The sequence below is a fragment of the Myodes glareolus genome, chromosome 10 (assembly GCF_982192425.1).
Source record: "Myodes glareolus chromosome 10, mMyoGla1.1, whole genome shotgun sequence".
Lineage (NCBI taxonomy): Eukaryota > Metazoa > Chordata > Mammalia > Rodentia > Cricetidae > Myodes > Myodes glareolus.
In genome coordinates, this window is record NC_142035.1 from 12921018 (window position 1) to 12940416 (window position 19399).

At 50.1% G+C, this 19399-nt stretch overlaps 1 long non-coding RNA gene across 1 annotated transcript; it reads left to right on the forward strand.

The window, feature by feature from the left end:
• The first annotated feature begins 13486 nt into the window (after positions 1-13486).
• LOC146892743 (uncharacterized) lies at positions 13487-17691 on the forward strand. The gene is made up of 2 exons (XR_015004250.2): positions 13487-13973; positions 15469-17691. It is a non-coding gene; the product is annotated as an uncharacterized LOC146892743 (long non-coding RNA).
• Positions 17692-19399: the final 1708 nt, after the last annotated feature.

Genomic DNA, 19399 nt, shown 5'->3' on the forward strand with positions numbered 1-19399 from the left:
CCGGGTGGTGTTACTATAGACTAAGGGGTTAGCTCTCTAAGACACTGTGAAACTTTGCTCACTGTGGCAGTGCCTCTTGAAGCACCACTGTGATGCAAGGTGTCTTCAGGTGTCCTGAACACCTCTGACATTGGTCGCCGTGCTTTGCTTTTGTAGATCTTGTTTGAGCCTCTGTGCCTGTGCTCGGCGGCCACACATGTTCCTGGAATTCCTGTTCAAATTGCTCAGCCTGCTAAGTTATCTCCTAGCCATTGAGCAGGTCCTCGATGTGAAACCCACGGTGACATCACTTAACATGGGACAAGAGGCTTCATAGACATAACTGGAATTGCCAACCAGCTAGCTTCACACCAGAACATGCCATGCCGTGTCAGCCAGCCCCGCCATCCCACAAGCCCTTGCGAGCAGAAGGAGGAATGCAGAGAGACTTGAAGTCTGAGAAGAGTCACACAACATGGAAAGCTAGAAGACAGAGAACCCATGAGGAGAAGCACAGGGAGATGGGCTCTGCCATCAACCAGGGAAGTTAGAAGGTGGCTGGAGTAAGGCTGCACCCTCTCTGCCTCAGAACAAAACGGTAAGGGCATTTTCTTAAACTGTCAATCAACAAGGCATCCTCAGGTTCAGTCAAGAGCTAAAGAGGTGGCTGGACAGTTAAGAGCACTCATTGCTCTGTCAGGAGACAGGAGGCCAGGTTTCCTCAAGCAGCTCACCAATGCCTGTAACTCACTCTAGCTTCAAGGGATCTGATGCTCACTTCTGACTGCATATGTGTGTATGCATGCACACACGTACTAAAGTAAACAGTTCAGTCAAGAGTTCCATACAGTTTGGGAGCTTAGGAGATGGCTTAGTGCTTAAAAGTGCTTGCCACACAAGCACGGAGACCAGAGTCCTGATTCCCAGAAACCCATGTAAATGTCAGGTGGGAATGGTGGCCTTCCTATAATGGCAGCCTCTGAAGGCTGAGAAAGGGACTCCCAGAGCAAGTACACTGGGCAGAACCAGCCTTATCAGTGAATTCTGAGCATGGTTGAAAAACTCTGCCTCAGTGAATAAGGTAAAAGAGCAATGGAGGTGGATACCCAACCTCAGGCCTCCAAGTACACATGCATTTGTACACATACATGTGTACATGCGCACACGCATACATTACATGCACACAGGAAAAAGAAGGTGAAGAGTTCCTTAAGTTCCAAGGACAGTCGCAAGCAAGCCGGCTCCTCAGCGTGATTAAATATTTATCTGAGCCTAACTGTACAGATAAAATGCATTTGCATTGAGAAACACAATGGCCTGTTTCACTTGCATGCGCCTCCCACCTGGACCCATGGCAATGAAACTGGTCATTCTCGTTTCCAAAAATTCTGGAAATCCCTGAACACTCCTCCAGGTCCCCCGCAGTGAAAGCAGGAGTTTCTAACCTCCATTCATGGGGCTTCCTGCTCACATTTCTTCCAATGACATCATCCCAGCCGAGGCCAAGTCTCTATTTGGAGGTGTTCTCTTCCATCCTTTGTGTTTTCTTTTTAATTTCCTCAGAGCCAGGAACCAATCCAAGCAAAGTTTGCTTCCCACCATGTTAACACCGAGCAGCCCCTTTCCGAGCAGAGACGCACGCGCTGCCTTAATTATGCGGTTGCTATTGAAACACAGAGTGAGAGACAAAGCCCTTCATTTGGGAGGAAAATTAATTGTACACAAACAAGAACACATTTCATCGTGAATTAGATTCTTCAGCACTCCCCCGGCGGAGAACTTTCTGGCTGCTTCTTTTCTGTCTGACGTTCAGCTTTCTCCCCTTCTTCTCTGGGAGATTTTCTTGGCAAATGGACCAGGCGTGGAGGTCCCTAAGGGCTGCGCTGGCCGCTTCCCTTTACAACCCTTACCCGGAGGCTGCCATTGCTCCAGCCCACCTGGAGCCTGACCCTGTCTGCAGACAGTCCCTTCTCCTCAACCTCTGAGGAGTGACAGCCCCTCAGTCCCCAGGCCTCTGCCCCTCCCCAGCCCCCAGCTTCAGGGGTAAAGGAAAGATTAACCGTGATGAATCACAGGACGGGAGGTGGCACGGGAGAGAGCTCGCTTCCACCGCAACTGCGAGATTTATTGCTGAGTGCGGCAAGTAATGAAACCATCCATCTCCCACGGGCTGGAAAGGGAACGGGCGCAAGTCTGAAAAGGGCAGTGAGGAATTCGGCCTTGTCGGAACAGTTGGTGGCCAGGATACTCTGTGATCTCGCTGCCCCAGGGACTGGGACCGTCCACAAGCAGTCTGCTTGGCTCCCTTGTAACTGTCGTGACAGGAGAGAAGATATTTTAGAGAGACACTGTGCCCCACTCTCTGGCTATCAGGATAGTGAGGCGATGGACCCCTGTAAAATTGAAATCTCCCCAGGAGTCCAGGATTGGGTGAAGAAAAAAACTTAAGCCTGATCCCGGCCAGAGGAACCTGCCTTTTAGAAAGAGGTCCACACACTGCTGGTGACTCTCAGGCAGACCTGAGGACCAGGAGCTGAGACAGTGATGAGCCAGTGATGGGCAGAATCACGCTTTGACCAGGGCTGCGAGCTGTGCAGACCTCCTGCCCTCTACTTAAACTGAAACTTCATATCAGGAACCCAAAGGCAGAGTTGGGGTGTCTCTGTACCTCTTTGTTTGCTCATCTTCCTCGTGTGGCCACACTGAATTCATCTCCTTTCTCTGTTTTTCCACGTGAACTGCCCCCTTTGACTGGCATATTAGGGCTGAGTGGCCGAGTCTGGTCTGTTAGGACTGCCAGGGCCCAGTTCAGACCTAACAACCCTGGTCATGCCCTCATATTTGCTCTGAGGGAGAAGGGCAACATGAGCACCCTGACCCTCTCGTTGAGGGGCTGTCCTTGGCCCCAAAATTCACTTGTAACTCAGGAATTCATAAAATGCTCTGGTTTGTGGGTCATCACAAAAACCCTGCCCTTGGTCCTGGGCCATGGGTACAGTTCAGAGTCCCCAAGATCTGAAACTGTGTGTTCTCAACCTTAGCACACACATCGCCCTTATCCCAACAGGGAGCAGAATGCCATTCACCTGGGTAAACTGAGGGTCAGCTCATAAAGAAACAGTTGAAAGGGGCATGCCAACAAGGAAGCACAAAACAGAACGGGAATGTCACTGAGCCTTGGCCTGGAAGTTCGAGATCCTGGACACAGTCACGCTGTCCAGCTTGGCCCGAGCAGCCAGGCAACCTCTTAGGGATTATCTGAAACTTGGCCACTGACTGGACAAAGCTGAGTCAGAGGGCAAAGGGCCGGAGGGTGGCACCTAGGGGCCAGCTCCATGGGCACAAAACAGAGTACAGAAGGTGGCTGTGTTTGAGTCTTGCGTTTCTGTGCTAATGGCCACCAAGTTCCCTGCCCCTCGACTCCATCCCTCTGATCTCCCCTCCATTCTAGCTCTCCCACCCCTATTCACCATCCCAGCCATTCAGGACCTGGGCAGTTCTTGCAGAAGCGAGGCTGCAAGCTCACCTCACTGCAGAGCTCCTCCAAGGGTCTATTCCTTGTCTTCTGATTAATCCTTAAACTTTTTAAGAAGGTCTTCTTCAGGGATGGGCGGTGGTGGCACACACCTTTTAATCCCAGCACTTGGGAGGCAGAGGCAGGTTGATCTCTGTAAGTTAGAGTCCAGCCTGGTCTACAAAGCAAATTCCAGGACAGTCAGGACTATTACACAAAGAAACCTGACTGGGAGGCGGGGAGATTAAGAAGGAGAAGGAGGAGAAGGAGGAGAAGGAAGAGAAGGGAAGGGGAGGGAAGGGAAGGGAGGAGAGGGGAGGGGAGGGGGGGAGGGGAGGGGAGGGGGGGGAGGGGGAGGGGAGGGGAGGGGAGGGGAGGGGAGGGGAGGGGAGGGAAGGGAAGGGAAGGGAAGGGAAGGGAAGGGAAGGGAAGGGAAGGGAAGGGAAGGGAAGGGAAGGGAAGGGAAGAAAGAGAGAACAAGAAAGAGGTCTTCCTCCCCCACAGTTCCTGGTCTAACCCCAAAGCCAGCCATCATGCATCATGCACCTCCTCCCATCGTGTGTGTGTGTGTGTGTGTGTGTGTGTGTGTGTGTGTGTGTGTGTGTGTGTGTTGCTGCCTGTCTCTTAAAACTGCAAGTCTAAGGAGATAGTCCAGAGGTAGAGTGATCACCCAGCATGCACAAGGCCCTGGGTTCCATCCCCAGTACTACAGAAAAGAAAATGCTGTATTCTGTGTCTAGAATGCGCTCAACACACAGTGTCTGCTCAGCCAGTATTTGCTGGAGCCAAGAGGGATAATAGTACCTAACTTCAAGTCCAGCACTTGGGAGGCTGAGCTAGGTAGACAGCTACTCACCAATCTCGTCTCCATCTCGCCCCCTACAGGCCACTTTTCAAATTGCAGGCACAATGTTAAAAACTCCTGTTAAAACCTCCCCCTGCCATATGGCCCTGACTCCCTAACTGTATCCCACTGCATCTCACTTCCCACGCTGCCCAGACCCATCGCTGCTTTGCAAAACTCCTACACGCTATGCAGACACACACTCAAGGTCTTCTTGATGTCCTTACAGCTGACTTAGCCATGATCTCGCAAGATAGCCTTTCCTGACCATTATTATCAGTGAACAACAATAAATTCACAAGATTTAGCCATTTCAAGGGCAGCAGCTTCTCGTATAATATGCCTGCCTTGGTAATCTGGGGAGGCAAATGCAGATTCCTTTGTTCTAGTCTTAATTACCAATACTAACTCTAATATTATACCGCATAAGGCGCATAGGAGGTGTGTCTGTGTCTATAGGCCTCTTTACAGGAAAATACAGTTAAAGAGGCTACAGCAGAGTTCAAAACACTTCACAAGTGGCCCAAGAGTCTGTATTAATATGATACCGTGGACTGGAGAGATGGCTCAGCAGTTAAAAGCACTGACTGCTCTTTCAGAGGACCTGAGTTCAATTCCCAGCAACTGCACAGTGGCTCACGACCACCTATAATGGAATTTGATGCCCTCTGCTGGACATGCCCACATATATGCAGATAGAGTATTCATATACATAAAATAGATGATACATAGATAGATAGATAGATAGATAGATAGATAGATAGATAGATAGATAGATAGATAGACCTCAGCAGTTCTGGGAGGGCTGTCACCACCACTGCTGAAGTCATGGTTTAAGAGCTGTGAGGCGAAAGGGCAGACCTGGGTCCAGAGATGGAAATGGCAAGTTCAGGTCCAGATGGGTTACAAGTGGACAGGCAGGCAGTCAATAGGCTGCACCAGGATCAGGGGACCAATCGGGGAGTCCTCTGAATGCTGGTCCTTGAGGTACACACCAGGTATGGATGCTAGATTGGTGTGGGGTCACATCACTGTACTGTCACACGTGGGTAACATCACTACGGTGTCCAGAGGAGTTGTATTTTCCTTGGTCTGGTGTGTATCTGATGAGTTCTTGGGCTTCCCTGATAGAATCTCAATACACCCTACACCCATGTACCCCCACACCCTGTCTCAATTCACCGTAACAAACTTGTAATGTGGAATAAGTCTTCCATCAGTCTGTGCTGTGTGGGTGACACCTGGCAGATGGCGTAGCTCCAGGGTCCACCCAAAAGTCACACTTGTCCACTGCCCTCAAAATGGAGTCCAAAGCTGTTTGTAGAATATGGAGTCTCCTGGGGCAAGGCCGGCCCTGGAAACCCATTTGTTATACGACATATAGTAACTTTGCACAGGACACAGCTTTACTCAACAGTCACCCTCTCTGTTCAGGAAGGTGAGCTCTGGAGACTTCCTCCCCCAGCCCTGGGGGGACCTCAACAGGATCTCTAATCATGGGAGCACAGTTTAAGAGTCGTTTCACCTGTCCCTTGATGCCGAGGCACGGAATGCAGGCAGCGGCAATCCCCAGAACTTACAGCTGCTGTCAGGTCCCCTCCACTACTGAAGTTCAGCCAGGTCGCCATATGCTGCCTCTGGCCGCTCTGAGTCTCAGGGGTGGGGTAGCGACTCCACCCTGCTTGGCTGCAGGCATAGCCATTCCTGCCATTTAACCCTCTCTTTGCTGCTTCACTGCATCATGTTAATGAGGCTTTGTCTCCTCCCCTGAAGAGAAGAAAATGAAAAACAACAGTGGTGTCTCACAGCACCAACGCAAGCGTGCAGGGACATTCAAGATGGGGAAACATACACCTCAGGACCATTCTTCAAGTCCTCTGTCCCATCCCCTCAGGTGTCAGCCTCAGAAATGCAGCCCCACCTCCTTTAAGACGGGTCTCTCATTGGCCCGGAGCTCACCAGTTAGACAAGAGTGGCTGGCCAGTGAACCTCGGGGATCCCTCTGTCGCCATGTCCCAGCACTGGCGTTCAAATGTGTGCCACCACACCCCCCTTTTTATGTGGGTTCTAGAACTCAAGTCCTCGGGTTTTACGGATTATCTCCTCAGACCCTCTAAATACCTTTTTAATGACAGAGAGACATCCAACTGTTGGCAGCTGGCCTTCAGGGACGCCCCTGCCTTGGACTCCGTGTCCTTCCCATGCAGTGCCAACTCGATGTGCCCGGGGTGGGGAAACACATGTGCTGAGAAATGTGGGGCCAGGAGCCACGTGAGCAAGTTCAGAGTCTGCCTTTCTCCGCCCTTCTAAGCACACCCTCAAGGCCTGTAGCTGCACCCCGCTGCTAGCCTGCACGAATCTGGAGCCCCAAGCCATTCACCAAGTGCCCAGAATTCCAACCTTTAGAAACCGAAGACAACAAAGGCTTATTTAGGTCACTACCTTTTGAAGGCTGGGGGACGTCGTGACACAGCAGAAGCTGACTGACACAGAGCCCATGGCCAGTGAACATCCCTATGTCTCAGAACATACCCCTGGCATGACCCAGGGTCCAACTCCCACCACCCTCCGGCAGCACCCCTACCCTAAGACGTGGCCCACTCTCAACAGTCCCCTTTTTTCTCCCCAGCCTGAGCATCAGCCAGGAGAAGAAGAACGCTTCCTAACCATTGACCCCATTTCCATGAGCTCCACCTGCCTCAGTCAATTGCCCCAGCAGGCCGACTTTCCCACAGACCCAGACATGCTGGGGTCATGGACTCAGGAGGCAAAAGACGTAAGTCCATGAAGTGCTTAGCAGTAATCTAAGATGCAATGAGACTGAGCCTGTGAAGTTTTTCATGGAGACTTTTTTTTTTCAACACAAGAGGCCAGCTTCTGTCTTTATTTAAATTTTCCTGATTTCTAAGGGGAGATGAAACTCTTACGGCTGCCCACTTCCTCACGGGTCGGGGCGGGGCAGGGGCATATAGAGAGGTGAAGGGGCTTTTCAGGACACTTTCTTGCATGTTTATTCAGACTACACGGGAACAGGAGTGCCATCTCTCCCTGCCACCAGCACATCCTATCCCAGCAAACATGAACTGCTGACAGGGGCACGAGGAACCCATCTCTATGTGGTCTTTAAAAAATCCGAACAGCCTGGCTGGTTACAGTCACACTTTCGGTGGGAAGAGAAACCATGGAAACAGGGTGAGTGCACCCCACAGGGCACCAGAAAGGGGTGCAGAAGAGGGACTCACTGACGAGAGGATGGGTGGGGTTGGTGAGGGAGGGGTTTGGAGCTCGGTACAACCAAATGGAAACTGAAAAGCTGCCAGCAAAGCTGTGGTAGAGAGAGCCAGAAGGCACATGGGATGCCTGTTGAGGAACTGGAAGGACTGAGGCATCATTAAACTAACTTGCCTGGGCTTCCAAGAGACAATGGGATTTATTTAATGAGCGAGGCCCCAACACTGCAAAAATCTAAATTAATTCTTTGCTTGGCAGCTCACAGGGGAGGATGAGAAAGACATCTTCAGAAATCAAAACAGTTCTCTCTCTCTCTCTCTCTCTCTCTCTCTCTCTCTCTCTCTCTCTTTCTCTCTCTCTCACTTCTTCCTCCAAGATAAAAGTCAGAGGGGAAAGAGGAAGGGGTCGAAAAAGAAGGAACCAGAGTGATGGGAAGTGGCGTTTTTATTCTTGATGTGGGAGTGAGAATTTCTCAGTCACAAACAAACTTTCAGAACCAGCCCAGCCCTGTGCTCCCCCAGGATTCATGCAGAGGTCTCTGGGGAAAACTGTTTCTTGGGACCCCTGAGACTTCCATCGCCTGAGGCTGGCCTCGCCCCCCAAACTCTCAGTTCAGCTGGCCGACTCTCTGGCTGGGTTTTCTCCTGGTGATTAAAAACACTCTCATCAATCTTTTCCAGATGCCTGCTGTTGCTTTACTGTGATTTGGGGCTTTCCTTACCAGGCGAACAGAATCGAGATGAAATTGAAACCTGCCAACATGGGCAGGTCCCCTTTCAAAGAGTCTAACTCATAAAACACGGGTGCACGGGTACTCGAAACAGCTGGGGTGGGTTTCTGGAGCCACAGGCTCCTGGGTGTTAAAGAAGAGGATGGGCCTGCCCTGCAGGATTCTGAGGGTCTCTGTGTGATTAGTGCCTTCTCAGAGGGGCGGCTTTGGTGTTAAAGAGGATGAACCTGCCCTGCAGGATTCTGAGGGTCTCTATGCGGTTTGGGCCTTCTCAGAGGAGTTTCAAGTGTACACACCTAGGGAGGAGTCAAGTTCACCTATGGACTGGATGCCTTTACTATCTAGGCTTATACACAATACTTGCCACCCACAGTGCAATTCTGATTGAAGACAGAAGACATTTTCCAAAAATGAGCCACCAATCCCTAAGGGTGTTGACGCCAGTCTTCCAGCTCCTGACTTCCTGCCTTGCCCTGGCCTATCCAAGGCTTCCAAAAACAGTGCCTAGGCTGGTCCCTCCTACTCCCTTCCCCTCTCCCCCAGGTTGTTGCTCTGGGCAACATCTTCCCAGGCAGGCCTCTCTTGACCTCTGTACTCTGCATCCCCCCCCCCAAACACACACATGGCCTCCAAGAGACCGCAGAGCTCAGATTTCTCCAGTTACAACAGAACTTCAGACATCAATCTGTTCTTCTGAAGTTTCATTTCTGCTCTGCATAACCTACAGGCAAAGCAGCTACACATGACCACTAAGAAATACATGTGTCGCTCAGCTGGCAGAGTGCTTACCCGGCATTTACCAAACCTCCTTCAGCATAACCCAGGCATGGTGGCTCATGCCTGTCACCCAGCACCAGAGAGTTCAAGGTCATCCTCAGAAACTTGGCAAGTTTACATCCAGCCTTTAGAAACCTGAGAACCTGTGTCAAAAGAAAGACAGAGGGAGGAAAGAAGGGAGGGAGAAATGAGGGGAGGAGGAAGGAGGGAGGGGAGAGACTTAAAGTTCCCCCGAAGGCTGGAACGGTGGAGAGATACTAACTCATCTGGAAGTGTCTACTTGTCTGCTGCCTCAGGCTGCCTCCACCCACCTCCTGAGCTGCCCTCTGCCCTGCTCCACCTCTGTCTGACTCCCCTGCTCCCACGCCTTCCAGCTCCAGAAATAGAAAGCCTTGCTTTTCCCTATCCCTATGCACACTGGGTGTGGCTCTTACCTTTCTGCACTCCCTACCCTCCTTGCTCTGGCTTCATCCCTTCACTTCAGTTTTTGAGCTGAGCATCTTTGCCATTGTTCTTTTCAACCTCCGGGGTCATTTAAAACCCTGCGTGCTCTTCTGAGTTCGCTCTGGCTTTGGCCACGGCCCCTGGGTTTGTTTTCCCATTTGTGGCTCCCAAGGAGTCCTTGTTCCAGCTGTGACTTCTAGGACTGACCATCGACCCTCTGGATCACCCAACCTTTGGATCAAAAATGAGGAATTTACTCCTGGCCAGGGATGGTGACATGTGCCTGAAGTTGCTCTCTTGGCAAAGCCAAGGCAGTTAAGATGATGAGTTTGAAACCAGGCTGGGTATGGTGGCTTATACTTGTCATCCCAGCATGAGGGAGCTGAGGCAGAAGAATTGTCTTGAGTTCAAAATCACACTGGGCTACAGCGTAAGAAAGACCCTGTTTTTGTTTTTTTTTTTTAAAAAAAAAAAAAGCAGGCTGAGTTGGTAGACAAGTGCCCAGCATGCACAAGGCCCTGGGTTCAGTTCTTATCAATACACAGAACTAGGAATACGAGGCCTGGCGGTAGTGGAGCACACCTTTAATCCCAGCACTCGGAAAGCAGAGGCAGGTGAGTCCAAGGCCAGCCTGATTTACAACAGCTAGTTCCAGGATAGCTAGGACTGACACACAGGGGAACCCTGTCTTGAAAATCCAAAGAAAAAGAAAAGAAAAGAACTAGGCATATAGTATACTTCTATAAGCTGAAGGCAGGCATATCAGAAGTCCAAGATCATTGTCATAGCAAGTTTGAGGCTAGGTTTTGTAGCACAAATTCTAATTAGTCTTAATAAAAACCCGGAGTTAGAGATCAGGGTAAATGCTGAAAGGTCAGAGAAGTAAAGGAACCAGCCACTAGAGAGACCTTTTATCTCTACCAAATCCTCAGACCAAAGCAGGCAAAATCCTGTCTCCATGAATCCTCAGACTGAATGTAATGAGCTCCTGTCTCCTCCTGCCTTATATTCCTCTCTCCATCTAACCATATCCCTTTCTGTCTCCACCTCCTCAGTGCTGGGCATGTGACTCCCAAGAGCTGGGATTAAAGGTGTGGGCCACCACTGCCTGGTCTCTGTGGCTAACTGGTGTGGCTAGCTCCACACTCTGATCTTCAGATAAGCTTTATTTGTTGCAGCCCAAACGAAAATCACCACAAGGTTGGGCTACCAGAGACCTGGGCTTTTAAAAGAAACAACAAAACTGAAAGCAAACCTGACAACCAGGCAGGTTGTCAACTACACAGTAGACACTGTCTCAGAACAAGCAATGCTTCTGCACTGAACACATGGAGACTTTGCCAACCTATGTGATGGCTACCACACGGTAGCTGAGAGGGGAGCTGAAAAGGGGATTGAGAAAAGTTTGTTTTCACAGTGCCTACTTACAAGAATTCTCAGCCTACTAGGAGATACCAGTGGACCGTCCTCCTACAGGGAATGCTCAATAGTCCCACCCTGTGCCAATGCTTTGTAAATCAGCCATTGGAAATAACGTGCAAGCAATTTCCTAAGTCTATAATGTGTGGGCCAAACGCAAGCACAACACCATACACACAGTAGACTTGAGCACTGGCCTACAACCCATTCCTCATGCACACCAAGGCACTGCCTGAGACCCTGCCAATAAAACAAGGGCCTCGTTCAGTGAGTTTTGACAAAGGTGTCCACCTGGATAAACGACCACCCATTTGGAGACACAGAGCCTTGCTTGTCTTTAGGTTAAGTGATTATGACCAGCACACAGCCTTCACAAGGAGTTTTCAACCTTGTGAAGATTTCTTTTGAACTCAAAAGAATACCCACCCAAAAGAACTATGTTTGTCTTTTGTTTGTTTTGTTTTTTAAGAAGGGGTTGGATTGACTCAGTGGGTAAAAGTGCTTGCCATCAATCCAGATAATTCAACCCCAAGGACCTACACAGTAAATAGAGGAAACCAAATCCCAGAAGTTATCCTCCAGCCTTCACACATGTGTCATCGTGTGTTTGGGGGGGGTGCTTACCCACAAAAAAATAAATAAACAAAAATAAATATAATTTTTAAAGCAACTTAACCCCCCCTCCCAGGAAAGGTGTGCTGGGGAGATAGTTCATCACACCTGAGTCTGGATCCCCAGGGGTCATGTGACAAAACCAGGTGTGGTAGGGTAGGCAGAGTTTCTCTATCCCACCAAGTGCTCCCCAAATAACCACAGGGAGACTTAATATTAATTATAAATAGTTGGCCAATAGCTTATGCTCATTTTTAGCTAGCTCTTATAACTTAAATTAACCCATTTCTATTAATATATGTGCTACCCCAGGTTTGTTTACCTCATGTACATACTTCCTATCCTACTTGCTTTGTTTTTCATGGCGTCTCCTCAGACTCCACCCTTTGTCTTCCCAGCATCTTCCTAGTCTGGCTCTCCTGCCCAGCTATAGGCCAGTGGCCTCTTTATTAGCCAATGAGAGTAGTGCATATTCACAGTGTACCAAGATTGTTCTGTAGCTTGGTAGCTGGTAGCATGTGCTTGTAATCCCAGCACCAGGGAGGCAGAGACAGAAGGGTCCCTGGGGCCTGCTGGCCAGCCAGTCAAAAGGAATCTATATGTGCCAGATTCAGTGAGAGACCTTGTGTCAAAAACTAAAGAAGAGAACAAAAGGAAGACACCTCATGTTAAGCTCTGACCTCCACATATAATGTACCCCAACACACATGTGCATATACATATGAACAAGCACACCACAGACATACACACAGCATCCCAGGTGGCTTTCTCCAACCCACCACTGACCACACCGCCAACTCTGATTGGGCTGCTTGCCCTGTTGTCAGGCGTTTTGTGCCTGCCCCAATTCTCCTGTCCCCAACCCATGGTCAGTTTGTGGCGGCGGGGATGGGCGGGGGGGACGCGTCCTCTGGTTCTCAGCATCCCCGGGTGGACAGCCCTCAGTGTGGTACCACTGCCCTTCTTGCTGACTCCAGGTAAATGGACTCTCCCTCCTTGGACCCTGGGAGTCCACACAGATGGACACATGATTTAAAGTCCCGTGTCCTTGGGCTCCTCTCCTCAGTGGTGCAGTTCAAAGAAAGATGCCTTAGGTTGTCCTTCAAGTCCCCCCTCCTCCCCAACACCTATTGACCTTTCTGTCATGGGCTTGAAATATGCAAATTGCTGACAACAGGAAAAGAACAAAGAGACTGGAAGTCGATGGATTCGGTCAGGGCAGCAGGCGTGGATGCAATGGGATCCCAGGGCAGGGTGTCACTGCGCTTCTTCAGGCTGACAAGGGCTCTGAGAGATCCAGTCCAGAGCACTTCCCAAGGGACATGAGCTGCAGTCCCTGCCCATGTTCCTTCTCTGTCACTGAGCCAGCAGCAGCCCCTGCTGAGGGATGGACAGGTAGCTTTAACACACAGATAGATACTCAGTCTCCTCACATCCCAAAAGCTCAGCCTTAGAGGATGCACAGCACACCTGCTGGGAGGGAGGACCAGAGGCCACACCACTGTACAGTGAGAAAATACTGTCCTGTCTGGCTGGTGTCACCACACTCACTCCAGCACTGGTGGCCCTTCTTCTGGGCCCCCTGGGAGGTTCTTGCTCTGGTTTAGAATTGGGTGTGACTGGGGGCCCTGCAGGAGTCAGCCCTCTCTGTCACCTCCACCACCCTTCGTCCCAGGATACTGGCTTCTTGCAGCTTGGATACTGGCTTCTTGCTGCTTGTGTGGGCCAGGCATTCCCTGCCCCCTCTCCTCCCTGTGTGTTCCTGTTCCCCGACCCCACCCCCATCCCCTGCCTTTCTCCAGTCACTCCAAATAACAAATGCTAGAAGACCTGAGAGAGCCCGTGAGCGCCAGGGAACTCTCCTCTAATCCTTTCTTTGACCTCAGTTGGATACTGAAGTACCTTTTATACCCATCAAACCAAGCTGATCACCCTCTCGTAGAGGAAAGGGACAGGCAGGGGCTTCTCACAGGCACAGACCCTCTGTTCAGGCCAACTGTTTTCATTTCTATGGTTACCTCAGAGCTGCAGTCCGCTGGCTTCCTATTTACCACAGTGATGGGGTTTTCCTTTCAATAGAAGTGATTTGGTAAGGACAAAAACAAGCTTATTTAAAGAAAAAAAAAAAAGCAAACCATCATCCGAGGGATGAGTAAACACAAGGCATGAAGAGATGAGACCAGAGAATGTTTTCACTTAGCAAACAGTGAGCTGTGCTTGGAAGTGTGGACCCCAGGTGCAACCCAGAGGCTACAAGCCCCCCTCTGACCACCAAGCCCTGTCTCCTGACTGAACCCCAGCTGCCTTGGCTATGAAGTGAGAAGCCGGACCCCTCCCAGGCAGAATGATGAGGTGCTGTGTGAAAGGCTCCGTCCGCACAGAACCACCAGCCAGGAAGCAACCTCAGGACTACCACAGGGCAGGTGGGAAGAACATCCCTTAACAACGGGATGGAAGTGGCTGGGGGGAACAGGACTGCTCACAGTCCAGAGACATGAGCCTATGAAGCCACTGGGCTGGGAAAACGTGGTCTTAGGTTGAAATAAACCCTGGAAGCCAGGGGTACTTTGAGAGTTGGGAGGAGGAGGTGAGTGTTAGAGAGGGCGGGAAGATGGGATGGGGTTGCTAAGCAACACATCCTGAAGCTGGAGTTGGCAGAACCGGCTGGGAACCAGGACGCCTGTAAAATCACACCCCTTGTGTTGCTCCATTGTCACCAGTAAGGGAGCCCCTCTGGTGCCCTGGGGCTTGGAATTTAGGAAGGTTGAAAACCAAGGGCTGGGATGGAAGGAATCGCGAGCAGGAGGAAGTTCAGGACCGCCTGCTCTCAGAGCAGCAGCTCGCTTGGTCTTGTATATGGGCCAGGCTTCTTTACACCCGTATTTTCACTTCTCTGAGTCAGTAGTTCTACCTCCGCCTTGGACTACTGGCTTTGAATTTTCTACATTTCAGTACACAAAAAAATCCCAGCTTCCAGAGACCAGAGCATGTGAGCATAATTATGCTCTTGTTGAAGATAGGGAAAATGGGGCCCCAACTCCCACTACCTTGTACTCTTTGAGTTTCTATGCTGTTTACCTTCTTCCTCCCAGATACCGGGTGCTTGTTCCCTCCCCACCAATGAAAACATAAAAAGAGACAATGCTTGTACTCGATTGGCTACATATTAACTACAAAGCAGACTGGGAAATGTAGTCTAATAATGTAATATAGTAGAGGCCTCTACTATAGGGACATTCCTAGAAGTGCTTAGAACCTCAGCCATCAGTGGGGAAGATGACCGTTAAGTCCCACAGCAGTGTGATAAGGCGTGCCTACCACACTAACCTGGCAGGCCAGGTTCTTCCTTAGGATGGCAGAGCCTGGCTCTGGTGGGATCAAGCACTCTGCAAATGATCAGGTGAAATGGGTTTAGACCACAAGTAGCTATGGGATCAACATCTCCTGGGGCCCCTGTTAGGAAAAATCCTAAGACAAACGCAAAGAAATCCAATTAGGTCAGATCAAACCAAATTAAAATGCCCATCGTTTTATTAAATACGGCATTCTGGGGTGACTGAGCGCAGGGCGGGGAGACAGGAAAACAGGAAGCACATACAAACTCGGAACCACATGTTTCTCCTCTGGGAGCCCACTTAAATACCCTATGGGAGTGGCATGCTGGGATTTGGAGTCCAGACCAATGCAACTCCCAGGCTAGGTGCTGGGGCCATGCTCCAGACTTCACAGCCCTTTTTGGGACATCCAGGGAAACTGGGGTCCTCCTCAGTGCAACTGGTCCTCATCATCCTGAGTACCCGAGGCAGTGCTGACCTGAGGAGAGACTGAGCAGCCGCTCTGGGTGTGACTGGAGGCTCCAACTTCTGCTTACGGTGCCCTTGGATGCCTGCTAAAAACACACCTCTCCTCCATCCACAGGTGTGGCCGTCAGGGACCCGGGCTGTTTTCAGCACTGGACAGACAGGTGACAACTGACTTCCAGATCTACAACCTGTCTGGCTGAGTGGAAACTCGTCTCCAGGAGGGCCACACATGGACAACAGGTCAATCAGAGGAGGTATCCTAGCCCACAGGCTGAAGGGGGCCCTTGTCAGATGGCCCAGAATACCCAGAATAACAGACATTTGACACACAGGAGGGAGGAGCTGTGATAGCAGCCGTAGGGAAGGCATGAGACAAATCCACCCAAGAGGGGCAAGGAAACTGATGAGAGGAAGAAGGGGGTGGTGAATCCTGGAGACAGTGGGGTGGCACTCATGGGCCCTGAAAGATGGCATCCATCCATTCATTCATTCATTCATTCATCCAGCCAATATTTACTGAGCCCTATAGTGTGCCAAGGTGGGGTGTCAAAGGCAAGCACGATCTCTGCCCTTGTCCCCTTGACCCCATGTCAGCTGGATATTCAGCCAACACATACTGAGCCAGCACCTGCCGTGGGCATGGGACACCACAGGGAGTGTCACGCCTTCCTTTCTGGAGCTGAAACTGTAAAGAGGGATCCAAGGACCCTCTCTGAGAGCAGACGGACAAAGAAGTAATGACAAGCGTTGAGTTGAAAGTCCTGGACACCTCCCTGTCCCTCCGTCTCCAAGTCTGCCCTTAGGGCTGGAGAAGTGAAGCTTCCTGAGGCACTGGCACTGCTTTTGCAGCATCAGGAAGCTGCAGGAGCCAAGATGCCTAGGCTGAACGGGCAGATCTGAGGCAGCACCGACTAGTCCTGAGTACCTGAGGAGAGCCGATTGAACAGAGCAGAGGAGAAGCGGCTGAAGAGAAGATATCTGGTATTTGGAGTTGAATACGGTGGGTGGCAGAAGACAGCAGACCTTAGGAGTCAAATCGGCTGCTCGGTTCGGTTAGGAGAAGCCAGGCCCCTTGGAGTTGGATCCATTTGTACCCCTGGGTTTGGGGGCCAGATGTGTGCAAGGGGGCGCAGTAAGGAACCTGTCAACATGTATTCTCTATGGTATGGTTAAGAGAAGGCTTTTATTGGGCAGAAGAGAAAAATAATCCAGAGACATCAGGAGGCATCCAGATCAGAGAGAAACAAACTGGACATAGCCAGGGCTGTCTGCAAGGGGGTGAGAACAGCAAGAAGGAAGACAGAGACAGAAAGTGCACATAGAGAGCTCTGAGGTAGAAGGAGGAGAAACAGAATAGCAGGGGGAGGGGGAGGGGAAAGCCTTGCCTTGCCTTTATAAAGAGAACAATTGGGTATCTAGGAGGAGGGAAGCCTGGGGAGGCTAGTGTGAACTTTGAAATGTATGGCAAGTACTTGTGAGTAGGGACTGAGGGAGCCTGGAGGGTGGTTTGGGCTTTGATATGCAATCACAGGTATATGTGAATGGAGCATATGTCCCTTCTGTCAGAGGTAAGGAGAATGACTTCTTTTAGTGGGTAGGACCTGGCTTCAAACATTCCTGAGGAACGCTGGCTTTTATCTGACCACAGAAGTCAGAGTTCCTCTCTAGACGTAATGGACAGCCTGTGAGACATAACAGTGACTTTTTTCTTGCCCCCTCAAAGCTTAGGACAAACATGGTCATTTTTGTCACTGCAGCTTTGGTTATGTTTGAAAACTGGGAAGTGTGGGGCCTCCAGCTTTGTTCCTCTTTCTACGACTGGGTTTTTTGGGGGGGCGGTTCGTGACATTCTGTATGAATTTTAGGATGAATTTTGTTTTTCATTTCTGCAAAATGCATTGTGGGTTTTTAGTGGGGAAGCTGCTGAATCTGTCACCTCATTTGGGAAGTGTGACCTTTGCCAGGCTACGTCCTCCTACACAAGAGAGAACAAGGGACATCTTTGAGTTTGCTGTGTCGTCTTTAGCCTCACTCAGCACAGATTAATTTTGTTTTTAGTACATAAGCCTGTCCCTCCTTAGAAGATTTCCCTCAGTGCTTTATTCTTGTGGATGTTTTTATACACAGAATTGCTTTCTTCATTTCCCTTGTGAGCTGTTCATGCTTGGTTATAAAATGTAGTGTGTGCTTGCGTGCGTGTATGTGTGCATGTGTGTGCGTGAGTGCATGTCTGTGTTCATTCTGTATTCTACAATTTTACTGAATCTGTTTCTTAGTTGTAATGGGTTTGTTTGTTTGTTTTAATAAATGGAATAAAGGTTTTCTGTGTATAAGATCATATCATCTAAGTGTTAGGAATGTTTCTTAGACAAGCCTATCTGCCGACACAAATAATTCCAATCAGACAGAATTAAACCGAATTAAGAGATGCCCATATTTAATGCAATGCTCCCTGGTGGTACCCGGAAAGCATGGAGAAGAAAAGAGAGAGAGAAGGGGAGACCATGCGAAACCCAGAGACCACATGTTCATTCTCTGAGGGGGCAGTTTAAGTAGCCTGTGGGCGTGGTCTTGACCTTCCCTGGGGAGGGTTTACCATTCGGTGGGCCTTCTTGACCCTCTCCTGGGAGGGGTCACTGGTTGGCAGGCTTTCTCAGAGGTGGAGTTTGGACTAAGGCAACTACCAAGAGAGGGGGCTTGAAATGGAGTTTCCTGCCCAGTATTCCAAAGATGGATGCCAGATGCCAGGGCCTGGGATGAGACCCCAGACTAAATATCTCAAACACTAAGAACAGACGATATTTCACTTCTTCCTTTCCAATCTGCATGGCGTTTATTACCTTTTCTTGCCTAATTGCTTAGGCAAGGATGTCCAGGACTGTATTAAATAAAAGCAAGTACTCAGTAGTTGTTTGTTTGTTTGTTTTCTTGGTAGATTCCTTTTCCTCACTCATATCTCAAATAAAAAACCGTCTCTCCGCAGAGGGACGTCATCTCTCCAGGACCCCCGTCCTGCTTCCGCGACTGGTCCATCCATACACTTCATTTCACACTCCAGATGAGCTGAACTTGTGCGATTTGTTTAACTGTTCACTTCCTGTCTCCGCCTTCTGAATGTGGACTCCACGCGCACATCTGTCGTTCTTGATACTCAGTGCACAGATTTTCCTTGACACATGCTAATTGAATAAATTGGCCAAGAGTGAGCTTGAGCACCACAGATGGAGGCTCCCCGGCCCCTGGCAACGCTTCCTGTTCTCTAGACTAGTTCCCTAGACTTGCTTTTCTACCCACACACAAAAGGTCTCATCCAACCAAGTTGGTCCCTCACCATATCCTGCAGGAGTCCAGCATGATGAGGTTAGCCACCTGAGGACTGTGTTACTGTGGCTGGGACACAGCAGAATAGTGTTGTCATTGTCCCATCTACCACCTGCCTTCCAGGATGAAATAGCATTGCCCCCACAGAGGAAGATAAACAGCCAGGAAGGGGGAGAAGGGAGAAGGAGAGATTGCGCAGGAATGTGGGCTAACCTTTGCCAACAAAGCAATGGCTGATGCTGCTTCTGGGTCTGAGGATCAAAGAGGAGATAGAGAAGAAAACATTGTACAGATATGCCAGTCTATTCCAAGACACACTACCTGGCTCAGCTCCACTCTCGATGAAAAATCTGGTAGGAAGAGAAGAATCATCGGGTCTGACCTGGGACTTGAGGCAGGCATCTTCTGAGTCTGGCCACCGGGCAGTGTTGCCATATGGGCATGCCACAGGGGAAGTGAGGAATGCCCTTCCTCCCACGGCACGCTCCACTTCCTTTAGGGATAATTGACATTTGACAGCCTGTCTCTTGAGAGCGATTAGAAGAAGCAAAGCTACTGAGCACAAAGCCACAGCCCCCAGGACCTGCAGAATCTCTCTCCCTTAGGCCCAAGGGTGACTCCACAGTTGCCTGTTGGTGGGCCCCTGACACTTGCTGTGTACTGGGACTGCAGCCCCAAGGCTTCAGGCATGCTGACTCTCTTATTCCTCACTGCTGGGAACCCCA